The 20,508-nt window shown below is 35.5% G+C and overlaps 2 protein-coding genes across 5 annotated transcripts in view; one reads left to right on the top strand and one right to left on the bottom strand.

The window, feature by feature from the left end:
* The window catches only part of LOC114361916 (uncharacterized), a 63,109-nt gene extending 42,710 nt beyond the window's left edge, over positions 1-20,399 (bottom strand). The window contains exon 1 of the mRNA XM_028317135.1: positions 20,171-20,399. The gene's annotated coding sequence lies outside the window, so the exon portion shown is untranslated. The remainder of the gene's footprint in view (positions 1-20,170) is intronic.
* Positions 1-20,508, top strand: part of Flo2 (flotillin-2) — a 267,627-nt gene that overhangs the window by 80,723 nt on the left and 166,396 nt on the right. The window lies entirely within an intron of this gene.

Raw genomic sequence — 20,508 nt, 5'->3', positions numbered from 1 at the left:
TTGCATTTGTGTGAGTGCACACCGATAGTTTAGAGTGGCAATCGGCTTGAAGCGCGGCGCGTCCCGCGCATGGTTTAAACCGGTTTATTTATAGCAAGCGGCTTGAAGCGCGGCGCGTCCGCCACGCACCGCTTCCTTGTCGCTCACATACTTCACTTCACCCCCGGTACTGGTAGCAGATACGTGTAATTTTATGTAATTGTGTTCCAAATATTAGTGAAATGGCTCCTACTGTAAGTGAATTTCCTGTACGAAATCCATTAAGCAGCCAAGTGAAAGAAATTTTATGCAAATTGAATACGTATTTTAAAGGTGTGAACGAAAAGTTTTTAGTCTGTTTTTATTTTGTAATTTTATAAAGTTTGTCTTTTTGTTGTATTTTGTAAGGCTGGCTGGACGCCCTCTCTATAAACGGTGCTCGCAGAATATCAGCGTCGAGGTACTTCGTGCCTTGGCATATGCTGAGCGAGGACCTGTTTTTATTTATTTATTTATTTAAAAGGATGTGTCAAGTGTCGTTACATCGGCCCAATTGGTAGCAAGTGTTTTACTTCCTTCCTTTTAGTAGACTTCCTTTTAATAAAACATTAATTTTATTTGTATGTGTTTTACTAACGGTACTTTTGGCGATCACTCACACAAATGCAATTCTCAGCTTAAGTTGATAGGACTGTATCTCTATATTTCGACTGTTGTGAACGATTTAATCTGACATTACTATTATAAGTATGCTCTTAAAGATCTTAACACTGGTAGTTTTGAAATGTGAGCTTCTTTGACCTTTTTATCGTATCTATTACTAAGTGATGTGGCAAATTCTTAACAATGGACAAATTGCAATAACAAATTGGATAACTGTAATAACTGCAAATGTTAGCGCTTTATTAGCACTTCTTTTGTGAATCTTGAGTCTTCTTTTTATTCGTAGTCTTTTTCTCGACTGCTTAAACGTTGACTAAATTATTGTTAGTCTGTGTAAATATTATTTATGTACTCTGAAAGTAATACATAATAGTCACTTAAATGCTATTCTTCAATGATTTACAACGTTAAGTGTGTTTTTATTGCAGACAAATAACATATTTGGAAAACATAATTACGATGTTTGCTAATTGATTTCAGATTACGTCAATTGGTAACTTTCAAAAAATCAAAAGTAGTAAGTTCACAGAACTCCGCAAAGTTACCTAGTTTTGCAACTTGTTTTGATTGTTGAGATGAGCAGTTTGATTTTATTGACATGTTACGTTTCGCACATAGGGTTACCAGTCGTCCGGATTTGGCAGGACACATAAATAAGAACTTACGGCTTTAGTCTTCGATTTTGTCGGAGTTTTTCCAAATCTTGTAGTCATGATTTCGATAAGGACTCTACAAATGTTCAGTACCTCGAAAAATTTTGTATGAAAAATTAAACAGCGCCCCCTATATTATAGCCGCCCTAGGGGGCGCTGTTTAATTTTTCATACAAAATTTTTCGATGACACTTTGAATACGCAACGAAACGAACTCGAAAGTTTTTCGTACTAGAGGTACAGGATGTAGCTTTTGTAGCAAAGGCCACGCTTTCTTCTTGATAGAAATGTTATCGATTAAAGTACAGTCGGTCTAGATAAAGTGCACATTATAATCGCAAACCAGTCGAAAAATGGCCGGACAGCCTTTTTTTTGGAGTTGGACAGATTCGATTTTCGATTCGATCAAAAAGTGCATTTTGTCTAGACCCACAGATTAAGGTTTATAAAAAATCTGTCGGCGACGCTTACTAATTAGAGCGCTCGTTCTAATCACGTTATCAATACATACTTACATATTTTTATCTGGACTTTTTTTAGTTTCCGGTATTTTTTCCAGGACATCAGTTTCGACATGATCAATTGGTCACCCTATTCGCAAAGAGGACCGAGACGAAATGAATGTTTTATTCACGTATTTTAATTGCGCCCACCTTTTACCTTCGACTCCAAAAGAAGTAGCAACTTGTTAGAAGTTGCAGTGATTAAAATCATACGTAACATTGGTCAATGATCCGTAACTTGATTAACCAGATTGTTGTGGACTTGTAAAAAATAATAATATTTATCCTACTAGTAAGTATTTAGTAATATGTACGAGTAATTGTTGGTTATTTTACTCGTGTTCATCCAAAATTTACCGAAATAATAAGATAGGTCCAATTAGGTATGGTACGGTGTCCCAAAACTTGCACGTCACACTGACACCCAGAGGTAAATGAGCTTAAACGCATCTAACAAGTATATAAGTCCATTTTTAATTCGATACGTCTTAGACTCAGCTACCTCCAGTGTCAGTGTGAGACGTGCAAATGGGACACCCTGTAGAAATAAAAGTTATAAGTAGGCTAACAATTTTCAGTTCTTATTAACGAATCGATTCTACCTAGTTATATTTATAATTCTCATGATTTTAATATTTCGATAAAATACCGTTAAGTACCGTACCGTAAGTAAAAGAAAGGCAATCATGATTTGCCTGAGTATAACAGACTAAAGAGGCGTGGATATAAAAATATTACTATTTTTTTATATTCCAACTATTGATCTTTGATATCTGACAGCATGTTTTTGCGATGGTTTTTGTAGTAATCGTCGCGTCTCCGTTACGTCACCCCATCAGCCACGCTTTCCTCGGGTCAGGGGACATTTGCATGGTGTTGTCTGTAATTAGTAATTAAACCACGGTTAAGAATTTAATTTAACCGACCTTAGATGATTGAATGATTGTAAAGTAAAAAGTATTGCTGGTATTTTAGCGATGCCGCTGCATGCCGCGTTGAACTTAGAGATTGGAATATTAAAATGTCATCGATAAACGAATTGTCTTTAAAATGCTGAATAAAAAATAAAGAAAGTAATTGTTTAAATACACACAAAAAAAGCATAAATCCATGCTCTAGTTTCAATCATTACCTACTTAATTAAATCCCACCAAAAACATTTTCATGCAAAATGTTGTCAAGACAAACCATATGACTCGCATAGTGAAAAACTAACTCTATACACGCCCTAACTCTATTTGTTAGTAAATTATCCTGCTTTCGCCTCCGAGATTTATTTTACCATGTAGTACCCCTGTACGACAACCCAATCCGCACACAATATTCAGCGTAGTAGTAGTAAAAAACAAAAGAGCGGGCAACCCCACCCCTACCACGCTGTGGGCTCGGTGTCCGAGCGGTCTCATCATTCCTTTGTGCGCACGCGCAACGACCGCACGCAGTATAAGAAAAGATGCTTAAGTGACGTCACCAGGACGTTTTTACCGACAAAAAACGTAATTATTTTAAGTTGTGCAGTGTAGTGACGAGAATTAGACCCAACACAAGGTTGGTTTTAANTAAATCTCTTCGGCGAAAACAGGATAATTTAGATCGAACTTCACTTGGTAAGTTCGTTTGATCATTCAAAAATTTGTGCTATGGCCGTACATAATAATTTCACTATCATGGTTTTAAAGATTGATTTGTCTCTTCTGTTCATTTTTGTATGAATAAAAATATTTGATCAGACGCTATTAAACATGCACGTTTTGTAACGTAATGATTTTACTAGGTTCAGTGTACTTAGTCTAATTTGTCGAGAGCACAACGCGCCAAGTTATACATTGTCACTGCAAAACCACTCTTATTATAACTGCATACAACACCACAATTTTTAGCTTGACGTGCCATTGCCATCCATACTACGACAAATCGTAGTTTCCGTTGGTCTGTGCAAACCATGACTTGAGATTTTTGACAGTTGCATAACCTTTCACACCTTCGCGCCAATATCTTAGCGACGGTTTTTTGTTATTATTTTACATAGAGGTGGCTTATAAAAACTGAAAGGTCATGCTGTTACATTGGCAAATATCGTGGAATCCAATTCCTTTCGCAGTCATGATGACAAAAAGTCGAACACGCTTGAGTATTATGAAATATTTGGAGCTTTGACTAAAAACATTCGGGAGACACAAAAATCTTTGGCATTTTTATAAAAAAATGCTCACAGTCTCAGTAATGTATTACTGCAACGATAATTAATCAAATGCATCAATGTTCATGAATAACATATGCATTACTACAAACAATGCCCGAGTTAACTTAAAAAAATCAAACTCTTGTTTATTTAATATCTAGTGAATAATCATGTTTTTTTGTTTTATTTTTGTATCTTACTAGGTTTCCACCAGAACCATACCACCAAAAGACACGAACAGATAAGTCCGGACTTCGTCAGGATTTCATTTGAAATTACATTTACAAATTGCACCAAAAGATTACCATTTTTTAAAGCTGTTGCCAGAAGTAAAAAAAATAAGCGTGTGATACCAAACTAACTTATGCATCGTGGTAAATAAATAATTTAGTGCTCAACAACTGGTAATTTACTTGCAAAATAATATGTACTAAGTTATGCAAACACCATAAATTTCCCCGTCGAACCGGCACCAGTTATGTAAGTGTAATGAAACAAAATTATTTGACATCCTGGAGTATAAGTGAACAGCAGTTATGGCGCGAACGTAAAGTTTTCATCGTAAGAGAGTTACAAGAAGTAGGTTCAATACTCACCACACGCATTGTACCGGATATGTACGTACAAAGTGGTCAGAATTTTTAGAAAAAAAGATACATACGAACATAAGAACCTCTTCCTTTTTTAAAGTCTGTTAAAAATGGACAGCATTCCTCTTTCTTTTACCTTTTTTCGTCATTATTTTATGTTGCCAGGCTCTTATTACACTATCCATAGTGAATTTGGTCTATAAAATGGTTTTGTGCGTCGGTAGAGAATAAGGTACAATAAATCTTGATAAAATTAATCAAAAAAACCTCTTAGCACTGAAATGGTAGTCACCATTTCAGTGCTAAGAGGTTTTTTTGATTAATTTTATCAATGGATGTGGATTAAAAAAAAATAAAAACATACTACATTTGTTTATGTTGTGTTATGAATATTATATTTAGGTCTTGCTACTGAGCTCCGCGCTTAAAATTTTACAGCATCGTTAACTTTTATCTTATTATGATTATATTTCCTTTAATATATGCCATTTTAGTGTTTGCATATTTTGTTTCTTAAATGCTGATATAATCCATATTTAATAGTTTTTGATTGGGAAGTTTATATGATATAGATTTATGATGATTGATGAAATATGCTTTAGAGTGCATGGAATAAATCATCTCTATCCACAAGAAGCTGGGAAGTAAACAATATTTCAGACTGATCCTGAAAATCATTTCACTGGTCTGGCTTAATTATTGCTCTAGCTTTCTTAATTTTTCTATAATAATGTATGTTACATTGTGCTATGTAACATTCCTGATATCAGACTTTATCAGTCGCCATACGAGTCAGAATCAGTTGAGCTTTGTAAGTCTAATAATTTTGAAACATCTGCTTAAAAGTTAAAACATTTATTTTACGTAACAGATTACCCAGCCTAGTTCCTCATTAGCCGAAGCTCAGTATTTGAGGCATCTGCATATATTCGCACTTAGAATACGATAGCAAGTATTAGGCAATACCCACACCACATATCTAAGAAGTAAGAATACGTACGATGTTACGCGGAGCGCTTCCTTATTAAAATTTAAAATAACACTATTACATTCTTGTCGCGGTTAACAGTGCGTGAAAATGGTTGTATTCACAATTGCTGGTGACTGCGCTGGACAAAAGGACTCGGTAATTCTATTAAAGGAAAAAGTACAAAGCCATGAAAAATGATTTATAATTCAGATACGTGTATAGACAGCTTTTCTTGTGGTTCTGAATTTGTTCACACCAGTTTACCCATAGTCCTTCTTTTTAGTAGTTTGTCACCGTTACTTTAATAAAAGGGGATAAAGGGGTTTTTTATGGCGTCAAGCTGTAGATCCTGGCTACACAGGAGTTGCAGTGGTGGGAACGAGAGGTGGGAATAGCCCCGTTTTTAATAAAAGGGGATTTGCTGAAACAAGAAGCTATGTCAAGAGTAGGTACTATCGGGGACTCGAACGCCTTGACACCTTAAGGGCCTAAATTGTTTGCACACACACGCTCGATTATGCTCCGCCCCCGTTCATTCATATTTCGGGTCTAAGCAGCGTCGGCGCACCACTGTAGATGTTTGCCCTAGCAAACCAAGCTCTATGTAAAGCAATTAGGATTGAGTATTGCTTATTACCCGCANCTGTATAGTTGATTTTTATTGGGTTGAGGATTGCGAAATAAGAATAGCAAGTTTTCCTCGGAGTTTTATTTGATATTTTTGGGACACCCGTAGAATCTCGCACCACTTATTACTCCAAAAAGACTTTATTTTCTTTCATTTTGTGCATAGATGAACCTCATACATAGATAAGTAAAGGACAGTATGACTAGGTGTCACCACTTTCTTCTCGTCAGAGTAAACATTTTCTTTGGGTGTCACTCAAACTAAATTTTTGTATTGCTTTTGCATTGCTTTTGTATTAAATGAATAACACATTGATCAATAAGTATGCAGAACAAAAACAATAAATCTTATGGCCCGGAATTAATAAGACCACAGAGGTTGGCAAGAGTAATTAATCCGATAATCAAGAGCAGAATTCTGTTCACGCATCAATCGAAATACAATGAAAATACTAAAGTTAGCTCTAGCCACAACTTAGTGGTGCCGTTTGTGGAAGGCAATAATGGTGGAAGTCAAATCAAAGATACTTTAGTAGACGAGAAGTCGCAAGAATTGCAAGCATTGATGCTCCAAACTTTCGACAAACTCCTTCTGCAGTTAGATGAATTGTTCATGAACATAAGAACTGAGGAACGTAACAAAACTTTGTATTGTCTTCCAGTCATGAATATCTACAAAGATATATGTGAGAGACTTCGTCTGGAAGTTCTCATTGCCATTGATAAAGTAGACCTTATAAATACTAAAGGAAGCAAGAAAGATAAAGATATTGACTTTTTAGAGAGAATGAACAACTTGAAATCCCAACTATCTCAGATTCGATGGCAATATCATCAAGCCATTCAAGAATTTAACGTTGCTAATAAGTAAATTAACAAATGTTTGTAATGTGTTTGTGTTTGTATGGTATGTCAGTGCACTATAACATACTTATTACGTAAAATAAGAAAAATAATAATATACATTTCCATCGGAATCCATTTTTATTTTTAAAATTACAATACATAGGTAATTGATCAAACTTAAAAATACATTCAAAATGGTAATAATAAAGTTAAAAGAAATTCAATTTGATTCAGATAATGTCTAGCCACTATATTTCATTCGACGCTTATGAATATCATTCTAGCGATATTGACTACTGTGTCGCTTAACTTCAAACTCGGATAAATCCAATTCTTAGATTTTTTGAGATTTTGGTGTCAAATCAAAGAGAAAAAAAATATCTTTTAAACATTTTTATCAGTCGTGTATAAATCAGCGTGGTTCTTGAGAAATAAGCCGTTAAAGTCGTAATATTTTATCTAAGAGAGACAGATCCATGAGACATTTTTTTTCAAACGTAGCTAAGTCCATGAGAGCCAATCAGGTAATTGCGTTTCTTCAACATGGCCGCCAGTTGATGAAAACTCAGCGACCAGCGGCACCATGCGCTCCCGCTTTTTAATGTTTATTTGCGATATTCAGACAGTCCCATGGATAATTATATTAAAATTGTGTCACCAACTAAAGCCCGCAAGCGGCTTAATATAAAAGTTCGCCTTAGGAAAGAGGAAAAAGCGAAAACTCGGTAAATTTGAAATACCTATCCCTGTGCGGCGTTTGGAATTTTGAGTTGGCACTAGTGTTGTGTTAACTATTTTCGATTATTATTTTGTCCTTCTAATGTTACAGAATATTTTGGACATAAGTATGTTTATGACATACCTAATATTTATTGAGTACATTTCTTTTTCTGATCAAATTTGTGTAGGTATGTTCATGTAAGTTTTAGAATATAAGACATGCTTTGTGGAGTTGGGTCGTCTGGATATGTTTTGCAGTTTTTTGCTAAATATAATAAATTTGTAAATGTAATTATGTGAAATAAAATATTGATCTATTTAAATGATTATATGATATTATTATAATAACCTGACATTTTTTTTCCTTTAAGTTAGGGGCTGGAAACGCACTTTAGCTAATTGGGCATAATGGGCATTGTTGGTGGAATTGAAATATGTATTATAAAAAATGCTTAATATTGAAAATGTGATAGGGCGACCAATTCACGAAGAAGAAATTGAAAAAGATGACTGAAGAAATATTGAATTTTGTTTAAAATTATTAAATTGGGTACTTCCTATTTTTATAAAATAAAAACTAGGTTTTCTTATTTTGTTTTATTATTCTATTCAGTTTGCTGCTACTAATTTGACTGTCGATGGTAGGTATACCGTGATTTCGTCACTACCACATGTGCTACCACATCCCTAGCTCTAATCGTGTTTTTTCATAACTAGATAAATCCGTATCTATTAAATCAAAATTAGATAAATCCTCATTGCGTTTTTTCAAAGTTGGATAAATTGCATTCCATTATATCAAATGAAGGTAAATCCAAACTAAATATTAAATTTTTGGGAGAATGCGTGATTTAAATACTGAAATGAATAAACAGGATCATTTATTTCAATAGTAGTGCCATAATAAAAAAAAAACTGCCTTTTAATTCATGAAAATAAGACTATAAACACTTTTTATTAAATATCTCCGAACAGGGTAGAGTGGATTTATCCGAGTTTGAAGTTAAGCGACACTTATATCAAGAACACATCATATAAATATGGAATGATATTGCACTGTGCCAGAAGGAAAACCAAGCACGAGATGTTAAGGGTATTTTTTTCATAAATACCGACTTTATACTAATTCTCAATCATTCTATAGCAGGCAGCAGAATTTAACATGAAGTACTTGGAATGCATAATGGCAGGATAGGGAAAAAATACTTAAAAGGTTGGTAGTGGCCATAACAATACAATAGATTCTCAATAAAACCATAATATAATTAAACTATACAGGGTGTAAAAAAACCTATCACGAAGACTGAAACTACGCATTCTGTACACCCAACCAAGTAATATTACAAAATATTATTGGTGGGAAATATTTTTTATTTTTATGATTAAAAAAAATACAATATTCCGCAGCCCGCAATGTATAGCGCGCCACGCAACGCAATGACCGTGCCTATGTGTGTGTGAGTGTATTGGAGCGTACGCGCTTTCCCGCCACTACCTACCGCGACCGCAGAAGTATTTTGTACACAAAATTACCAGATTATTCACTTCCTACATTTAAAAAACACATTCCTTTAGCATTTGTTTAGGTTTAGAACTAAGTACTTACCGACTAATCCCCTTCGACGTCGTCTGGAATCGGCGGCTCCAACCGGACAGTGCCTCGAACTGACGGCCTTCCACGTGCAAGCAAACGCGTGCCAGGTAAATCGTGTTTTGATGCGCGCTCCAGTATTCCTTCACGTACAGACTGGTATTTAAGTTCCTCAAATACGACACAATACACGCCTAGACGAGGCGGACGGAGGCACAATCGGCTGATTGTCCAACAGACGTTGTACAGCCAGAACAAAAATACGTGCATCAGTACGGTGTGGTGCGCTGCGCTGTAGGATGTTCAGCCCGATACCTACAGCCCGCAGGGCTTCAGATGCGTTTCCACGTGCCCTCCCATAACAGTAAACCATGTTTACGTACTCACGAGCACTGTACGTATGGTTAGGCATCTTTCTAACACTCATTCACTATTACCACACTCACTATCACACGTTCACACATTATCTAACCGCACGAGAAAACTATCAAAAGTCGCAAGCGCATTCGACGACCGAAGAAACCGAACTGGCCGCCGCGCGAGCAACGCGAGGCGCGAGCGGGCCTAGCAACAAAGGCGCTGCCCCGCGCCACCCCGCGCGGCGAGACTGACCAATAAAATAACAGTCAAGCAATACGTTTATCGAATGTCGTATTCGAAAATCGGTAGCGCTTTCTTTATTCTTCATTTTCAACTACAAATTTACGTAATTTTTAACTTAACAAAAATGTAATTTCATCACTTTAGTACAGGCAAGTCTATCAACGAATGAGAATGTAAAAGCGGCGGCAAAAATACTTTGATTAATCTTTGTTAACTAAAGATCCGTCCTTAATAATTAATGCTTTTAGCAAGCTTCCAAAATACTCAAATTTGAATGAATTGTAGATGCGCAATCGGTATGAATAAAACAATAAGAATATTAATATCATTTTGATAGTTATTTCGTGTAATAAAGTTACGTTCATTTAAAATAATCACAAACAAGACGAATCATTTTATGTAAATTATGAATAATGGAAGTAATTGGTATGAAAGAAGCGCTAAAAGATATGAAATTTTGTTTAGTTTCTAAAATCAATCGAGTTTAAAAATAAAATCTTATCTTTTAATCTCCTATCGAAAGTGAAGGAGCAAGAGTTTGCCAGTGTGTTATTTCTAGGCGTTCAGATTGCAGTAATAAGTAAGTTAAGTTTTATTTTATTAATTACTATCGTAAAGACGTAAAATTTATTAAGTTAGAGAGCTAGGAATGTAAGCAATAATGAACCTGTGTGTAAAGAGCATTTGTCATTTGTTTACAGTACTTTTTAATGATACAAGTTTATCACATCTGCTTACTACCTGTGAATAGCGATTAAAATTACGTTTTTTTAGAATCCCGTGCATAACCATTATTTATTTCAAGTAAATTATGAAGAAAGGAAGTAATGAGTATGGAAGGAAGACTGAAAAAAGAGACTTTTTTATTTAGTTGCTGAAATCAATTAAGTTTAAAGAACACACAATCATCACTCCTATCGAAAGTGAATGCCTTAATCAACGACAGAACACTGATTTTCAGCTTTTGCTAGAGAACGCATGAAGCGTACAGGTACGGAATGAACCCGCTCGCTTTCGGAAACAATATCTACATTAGTATAAAATATATGATGAGACAAATAATCTTATGGTATAGTGTGCTTACTTTCTGTGAAAGTGTTCTTTCACAGAAAGAAGCAGTGGAAAGGGGGAGCGAGAGGCCTCAGCCGACACTCCGGTTATCCGCCGCCGACACCCTGGGCGCAAGAGGACAGCTTATGGTCTCCAACTGTCCCTTCCTAACAGGCCTCGGTCGCTAGACATGGAGGTGTCTGGTGGCGGCTAAGGACGAATGCTACAGGCAACAGCCAATGGCGATGTCCCGCGTTCCCTCATATCACTCATATGGATCATGGCAGAAACAGTCAGGTTTTTAGTGGGTGTAGGGGCTACTATGTAAGTCTAGAAATTAGCACGTCACTACCTTGTTTAATATACCACGCAATCTTGTATACCCATTCTTATAAGATACACCATACAAGAATGCATGGTAAATTCAGTGAACTGCTCCTGAATCGAATGTACCTACTACTACTATTTCTATTTATTTATATTAACCGGCAGACAGTGGTGACTGAGTTTGTTGCGGCGCTTCTTCTCAGCACTTGCCAAATGTTGGTCTCGAAGCGCTGGTAGGGTAAAAAGATTATGAGACATGTAGAGGCTCCTTAAGAGCAAAATGACGATTTGTAAGAATTATTTATTAGTCCAAACAAATAAAGAAATTTTGACTTTGACTTTGACTTTGACCCACCTTCTAGTAGGAAGAACCCCACATAACCCACTAGCTGCCCCCGCAGCTGGTGGTGGTGGTGGTGGCTGGTGGTATGAAATGTTATGCATTTTCCGGATAAAAAAGAATAGTTAACAGGAAAAGTTTGTTTTGAATAGAACCGATTTGAAAAAATCTCTCACCATTAAAATTCATTTTTTTTTCTGCTGAACATAGGCTGTATAAAATATTCTCAAAATAGTAAAAAACCTATAATAATTTACTATTTGATAAAGAATTTACGTATTTATTATTGATTAGGACTAATGTATACCATTATTTATAATTATGGAGTCGGTGTTGGAAGATTTGAAGATTTTATAGTTTCCTTGAGCTGTCACTTGACAGCCTGGCACACTTTTACGATGGTGGATCAAAGTATTTTGGTTTGACTATAGAGCGTGAGAACACGCACACAGTCATAATTATTTTAGTGTGAATAAAACTAGCATCGAAATTACCTAAACTTGACATGCCACGCTAGACGTAAACGCTCTTAAACATCAATTAACTCTCTGAAAGTTCTTTATGTTCAATTAAAAGTATTTTTGGCAACCAATTAGAAAGTTTTTACTGGCTCATTAATAAAGTATAAATTACTCAATTCAACTTTTTGAGCTCTAGCTGCAGACATAGTAAGGCTGAGTTGCACCATCTTACTATAACTTTGAAAAATGTCAAAAATCTGTCATACTCCATACAAAAAACACCGGTTATCGTTAAAGTTACGGTCAATGTTAGGTGGTGCAACTCAGAATAAATGTACATTTTAAGACGCTAAAGGCAAATAATTGAGAGGAATTTTCCATTTTCCGAAACAACACCTCGATTTGTGCTTCAACTTTCCGCATCACAGGCCCGGATCAAAGGTGTCAAGCTCAAAAGACGGCAAATTGCTGTAACCGAATAAAAAATCGAAAGGTATTCTGCCGCAGATTTCCGATGAGGACGTTTTAGAATTGCTAATTTCATTGCTAATATAGACTGATTTTTTAAATTTTCTAACATGGCTTACTCCACAGTAAGGGCTACCTTTATTTATTAATTTTGACGTACATAAGTGCCAATTAAATCATGATTTAAATAGAAAAAATGTAGGTATTTCTGAAAAGAAATACCTACAAATGAAAATTTCAGTACTAATATTAAGGTAGGTAACTAAGGTATTTTGTTAGTATCGATGCGTAGGCTAATTTCATTATTTCTATCCTAATCGTAATATAATGTGACAGTTTCATTCGGGTTTATGAATAAATAAAAGGCTGGTCACCTTGAATACGAATCAATGGGGTTTGCTTTGTTTACTATCCGTAAATTCCTTGTATTGTTACGTTGGCGTCTATACGTCTAGACGTTAGTTCGAAAGACGTCTTATCTTAGAAGCTCTACGAGTAGAAGCAAGATGTCAAAACGTTAACGATTCTGACACACCTCCGCAGTGAAACCATGACTACGGAGAAAGCCCGTACACAGAATAATGGTCGTTAAGTACAACACAATACACAGAACCGCTTTTGATTCGCCACATAGAAACCTAGAGAGGTGCTATTTATAGCTTGTTTTGATGTCGCACTTCAACATGCTCAACTATATGTATAAAAATAGACTTTATAATACATAAGACAAATTCATACTCACATCAATTATGAAATGATGATAACTGCTGGATGCAGTGAGCTCTATAACGTGACCAAATTTTGTTTCTTTTTCTTTATATTATTAGCACTGCCAATCATCTTCTTGATCCATCGAACAATGGGCATTCCTACTTTTCCGAGACGTGGTCTTTATTCGGAATCCCATTTAGTCCACGTTGTGTCTGACATGGCCTGAAAATTGGTTTATTATAATAAATTCATATGGTTATATTCGCTCACTTAGTTTAGAACTATGTAGGTAAGATAAACTAGATAAGTAGAACTTTATACAAATCAATTGATATGATTTTATAAAAAAAAATCTGAACGATAGGAGTATATTTCTGGTTGTATACTCTTTGGTCATCTCACTCTTCCCGCAGTGAAGGAAATTAGCAGCTAAAGGTCATACAAAGAGGTCACCATGAGTTTGTAGGCATTGAGTGCTTTTAGCTATTAACTTAACTCGGTCATTTACTGCGGCCGGATTGAGGTCACGTGTTGACATTTCTTATATTCATCTACTTACGCCCACGAGATTTGGATCTAGGGGTTAAAACAGTATATTTTTGCGATATAGTGCGTCTTTCCGAACATAATGTACGTAGATAGCTTAAGTAATCAGACTCTTCACCTTTGTTACAAAATAAGCAACACAATACACAACAATACAGCTACATAAAATACCAGTGTTCACCTTTACATCCGTCATTAGTACCTACTTTATAAACATAACCCTCCTTCTGGCGCAGTCGGGTAAAAAGAACTAAAATTAACTTGGGGTAGGTAGGTATAAAATCTAAAACTGGTTCTAGGTTAATAAATTATAGCGTTTCTAAATCTCAATATACTAAGCTAGCTGTAGCTGTCAGCAAACGGTTGATAGATTTGACGCATAATTAACCGCAACGTTGAAGGGAATACTCAACATTAATAGGTATCCTGATCGCGGTCAAATCTTCATTCTGAGAACCAATTGCAAAACGGAAATTTATAAAGTCCATTATTTAACATATTTTTGTATTATTAAAAGCAATTATTATTTCAGAATTTCATTATTGCATGTAACACACTCTGGTTATCATTTATTGAGTTAATCAAAATAATTATGTAATGCCTTTAGCCAAAATAACATGACTCATTCAATTTCATGATCACTTCCAGTAGAAATAAATGCCTTATCTAGCATAAAAAAAAACTTAAAACATTTCTATCTCGCCAAAAAAATTACGGCAAATAAAAAAGTTAATTGAATTAAAACAAGCAAAGACACTAAAGCCTAGATGCCGGCTTTAACGTGTAATAAGCAGCTGCACTTTTATTAGAGGCTCGCTCCGCAACTTACACGGAATGCATATGTGACGTAGTGTGCAAACATTCTGAAAAGCAAGCCAACACTCGCACTCTTTGCCGAAACATCAAGAGACTCCGGGGTATAAGACTAAAGCAAATAAAGATGCAAAGACCAGGCCACAGTGTACGCTGCTGCCTAGTAAATTTAATCCGTTTCTTCCCAACCAGTCACACCGAAACGTGAAACACTGTTACTCGTAAGGATATTTGTTTACCTATTTTCCCAGCCGGTCACACCGGAACCAGTATTTTCTCACAGTAAGCTTTAGATTCATTAATTACATAATTATCTTTGTTTCTTTTGAACAAAATCTCATTACTGACATTAAAGGTACTTAATGAGTGACCCATTAAAAAATGTTCTAACGAGAAAAAGAGTGACTTTTTTCCCAACGAGTAACAGTGTTACACGTCTCGGTGTAACTGGTTGGGAACATATTTATTCGAATGAATTCAGATTGAGTCGGAGCGCGTGTATCCGATGTATCTTTAATATCTGCCCGATTATTGGGTCATGTTGAATAAGTATTTTGTGCTAAGCGGGATTTGATAGAGGGATTTAATCGTGTCAAAGATTCCAGGAAAAAGATGACAAAAAATGGAAACTAATTAAATATACTTATTATCACTTTCAATATAAAATACTAGCTTTCCGCCCGCGACTTCGCCCGCGGTTTTTATTTTACGGTTTTTTATCAGGCACACGGGTTGCTCTCCACTCATAGCGGGGAGGAGCACGGCAACATGTATCATAAACAATGTTTCATCACCTATGTTTATGGACTGTTTATAAACTGTTTACAGAGATGATAAAACATTATGAAACATTGTTTATGAACAGTTTATAAACAGTGTTTATCAACATATGTTGTCTAATGAATACATAGCTTTATTATTCCATAACTAACAATTTAAACAAAACTTAATTATACGACCACATCATCAAAATAATTCAACGCAATTTAATAATTATACCATCACATGCCTACTACCGAATATTTTGTTACATCATCAAACATCTACATGTATAAACATAATAAGTACATAATGATTATATAACTTGAATTAGAGACCGAATTACCTAAATTAAATTTAATGGGCCCACTGGAATAGATAGTGAATCGTTCAACTATCATAGTTCATTAACTAAATTAAGAATATATTCGAAATCGATACTAAACTTGTAATATACCGTTAAACTTGCTTTATCAGTTGATGCTACATAAGTTTTAGGGTAAGTTATTAAGTTTTGTAAGTTAATATCCAATAACTCCGTTCATTATGAGGCTTTATTCGTCCTCTGTTCGTTTGTAAAGGTCAAATCTAGCGAGTGAACCTCAACAAGTATGTCTGTTGACTTAAACGGGGCAATTCCCAGAAGGGATAAGTTACAAGGTTCGTTAATTGAATAGGTCACAGATATTTTGGTCCTGCGTAAGTTTTGGCAGTTTATACTCGTATTACTGATTGATAGTTATCTAATAATAAGTACATTATCAAACTTTTGAGTCCAGAATGACCAGATACAAATCACATTAGGGACTTGGTAAAATTGACCCGACGCTTATTTTTGAGTGAACAATAAAGAGAGGTAAAAAATATTATTAAAGAGGCTTAAAAAATTGCAGCCTGTGCCATTGTATGTATAAGCTCGATATATTCATTCGTTTCAGCCAAATGACGCCCACTGCTGGATAAAGGTCTCCCCCACGGATTTCCAGAATGACCGATCCTGCGCTGCTTCACCAGATCGTCGGTCTAGTGGGTAAACCTAGTCGATATTTTAAGAATTGTTTTTTTAAAGTGGCCTATTCCCTCCCTGAAGTCACCACATATAAATGTGAATATACCTACCTAAGGGTTTTTAATACACGGCGGGAGTGAGTGTTAAGTTTCCGTACAATTTGACAGAGGAAAACTCAGCACGTAATTATTCGCAAGGAATAAGAAAATCCGTCGAGAACGAAGGTGACGACACACGGGAATAAAAAACTAAGATGGCTATGGGCAAGACTCGTCTCATAGCGTGCAAGAAAACTGCTGTGCCCATCAGTCTTTAAGTAGCAGTAAACGCATGTCATTTTTGCAATCTTTTCTGACTCTCGTGGATTGTGTTTAAATTCAAATTCTTTCTTTACTGTAGGTGTTCTTCAGGGCACATAAATACGTCTTAACACATCTTTCCCTACCATCACCATGGGACAACATTTCGGGTGGTGCTGAAAAGTGGCGGAAGAAACTTGGGAAGAACACACCGTTGTCTCTTAAGTTTCTCTCCTCTCTTTTCACAACGTTAGCCTCTTAAGTTTAGAGACCTAACCATTTTAATGATCGAATGACGGCAGATAGCAGACTCATTACTATTGGATGCAAGCCATTAAGAGCCATTTCACAAANGTAGTAAAAATATAGTAAAATGCGTAACCAATTAGAGACGCGGTGAGCACGTGACCGGAGCGATGCGCTTACGCTAAAATTTCTACAAAGTGGTCAGGCGGAAGAGTCCCCGATAGTACGTTCTATCCCAATGATCGAAATAGGTACCTACTTAATCGATAGCACGGTAATTGGTAAATTTTAAAAATCTTATCCTGACTTCTAAGCCACCTAATAACCTCTAAATAACATTACAGATAGCATTATACTTATAATAATATGTTGCAAATGTTTACCAACACAAAGTTTAGCGAGTCGCCGCCGGCGCAAGCTGTGCTACTTCCAAATTGTTTAACAATGTGTTGCGCATAATGTGTGCTAGATGCGTCATTATAACACGTTAATAAGGCTTTATTAGATCATAAATCATATCGATGCAATCACTTACTGCTCCATCATCACCTTAGTTACAACGCCCACTCTTTAGAAAATGGGAAAGAAATGAATTGATAACAAGATAGAATTAAAAAAAAATAATAATAATATAGCTTGTATTTCTCATGCAGTTAGTAAAAAATCCACACGTTACAGATAATAAATCTGCGGGTTGTGGCCAATGTGCCATGGTTCATGCCTGGAATCTGACTGACAGATGTCAATCCTAGATGGGACGTCAAAATACATCATTTGGCGGGAAATTTTAGTGATTTTGGTTTTGAATGTAAGCTTTAATTTGTACACGCGTTATCATGATCTTTTGCATTATATCACCAAATTAATTTTTTACTGTTTTGACCCATTTTTTCAATATCTGTATTTTATTACTATGTACAATGTGCTTGCCTTCTGTTTACAACAACATAGGTAAGTAATAAATTAAAATAAAATGAAAAAAAAAGAAGAAATTTATAAACACCATAATGTATGAGACACTTTTCGTTTTTATTTTTATTTATCATCTGTCAAAATATTTTAAGTGGTCTATTCGTTTTAAAGGGTGTGCGTGTAAGTATGTTGATGGTAATTTGACGTAATGGTAGTTAGACATGATTTTAAAAACACTTTATGCCGTCGAGGAGATAGCCCTAATGGGAACATTAACCTTGACCTACACTTAACACTCCAAATCACAGTTTAACTAATTATTTTTTTGTTTTTTCTTTCATAATCATCATTTCAGCCATAGGACGTCCACTACTGTCCACTTTTAAAACTAACTTAACTTAACTTTTTTTAAACTAAAAAATCTATAAACATTCGAACCAAAAAAAGCTTTCAAAGCACAAAATTTGTATTAACAGCCAGCTTATCAGTCTAATCAACTATCACAGTATTTTGCTCTATCCATTCTCACTAGCTCCGTGATCCACGCATAAAAGTGCAAAAAATCTTACGTGCACTGACGCAATAAGATCGTATCGACTTAGATTTTGCATAATCTAGTAGCGCCGCTCGGCGCCTGCGCCACTTACTGAAATAAAACCGACTGTATTATGAAAGTATTTGAGATTAAAACAGCGTAAAAAGGTTCTCAATACTATTGTTTATAGATAATGTATCTCAATTAAAGAAACTTGTTTGCCCTATTATGATTATTTATTTGTTTCGAATAAATAAATTTAATTAAAGCCTTTCCAGTATGTAATTGTGCAATGAGGGCTATCGTTTTAGCGCTCACCAGTTTGCGCCACTGTAGAGTAAGGTCCTGTCACTTGCTAGTTGCGAAGACAGTGGCACCAACTGGTGAGTGCTAAAGTGGTAGGAGGACTATCGCATTTGCACTCATCAAGATGGCGCCACTGTAGAGTAAGGTCCTGTCAATCGCCAGGGGTGCCAACTGTTAAGTATAAAAACGATAGCCCTCCATTGAGAAACGAGTTCTCTAGCTTCTTCTCCAGATCCAAGTTAATCATTTATCAAAACAACTACTCACTAAAAAATACACATGTCACTAAAACATACTGCTTTGGCGTTTTAACAGCCATGGAGTAACAGCAAAGATTTCGATACCAAATGCAATACCTAATAATATTGGGTGTTTCGGTTACGGTCTCGACTGAAGCGCCGAATACTCGGCATTTCGTGAGTGACACAAGACTGACTGATTACAACCTGTCTCATTATAGCGCGTGTGGTAGCGACGCCTCAGGCCTATAAATAGATTTATTTCTTTTACGAGTACCTCTTTCGTTAATGTCATGAAATGCAGCATTCTTTATTGCAATATCTAATGTATTACAAAAAATATAACAATTTGTGATTTAAATAGGTACATCACAATATCTCTCGTGGTTATCCTCAGGCGAATTATTATTCCCTATTAAAATTTTTGACATTCGGCATTCAACCGAATAGCAGGGAATATTTCAGCTAGTATTGAAAAAGGCTGAATCGATCGCTAAAAGGTCCAGTACCGTATAGTAGCCGAAAATATGTGACATCACTAGAAATTCTCATTTGGATTCGGGTTTCCAAAAGAGGCATTTGTAATAACCACTTAAAGAAGTGCCATTGCCTCACGATCATTATCAAACTGCAGTCGTCTTAGGCAACTAATTTTTGCATTAATTTTTGTAACCTAATACTTATTATGTTATTAACCTTGGCCCCCATTTTATTGAGTTTGGTTGAAATATTATTGCTCTATTATGGATATAATACGTATAATTAGTAACGCAATTGACTATACTTATAGAAGGTCGATGTTCTGACTGCAATCTGTATATTTTGTATGTAGTGAGGTGTTTACACTTAACACAAGGTTCTTGTAACATTTGTTTTGTCTTTTTGGACTGTTTCACTTCACCAACTGAAAGTTAAATTAAAATAATTGACATTAACGTATCCTTGCTTATATTTTTTATTCTTGCTCACCTTACTAAACAGTTTATGGATAAAGTTACTTTTTAAACTGACTTGGTTGGTGAACTTGAAAGTACCTACTCTGAAGATTGGTCTAAATACATACTAAAAATCGACTGAATAACACTATTGAATCTATGGATTACAGAAATATTACGAAGAATGAAGAGAAGATGGTAGAGCTCACCTAATTTATTAAAAAAAAACATAATTTTCCCCTTAACTTTTCAGATACATCAATACTTATAATAGCATAATAACTTACTTTCATTGCTGATGAATATGATGTACTTCGACTAACAAATCTTGCCGAGAAGGCGTTCCCGCCTTCCACTAGAAAAAATCACTCAAATTCTTCAAACTTCATGCACTCACTAAATGAGCTCCATTACACTGTCATTGCAACGAGATGGAAAGTCACTCAAGAGGTTAATTAACCTGTTAAACACTGTATTGTCTGCAGACTCTCACGGATTCTCACTGGTGCCGATGCACTATGACCTTGGAACGAATGCTTTTTGAGTTACACCGTAATTATGGTAGTTAAGTAAGTTAAGTTAATTGGCAACCCAACGTAACTTTTGTTCTGAGTCTATGACCTGA

This window comes from Ostrinia furnacalis, unplaced genomic scaffold (genome assembly GCF_004193835.3).
Source record: "Ostrinia furnacalis isolate ACB-3 unplaced genomic scaffold, ASM419383v2 OfSCF6054, whole genome shotgun sequence".
Classification (NCBI taxonomy): domain Eukaryota; kingdom Metazoa; phylum Arthropoda; class Insecta; order Lepidoptera; family Crambidae; genus Ostrinia; species Ostrinia furnacalis.
Note: the sequence above shows the minus strand (reverse complement) of the source record. Positions and strands in the feature narration are given on the sequence as shown.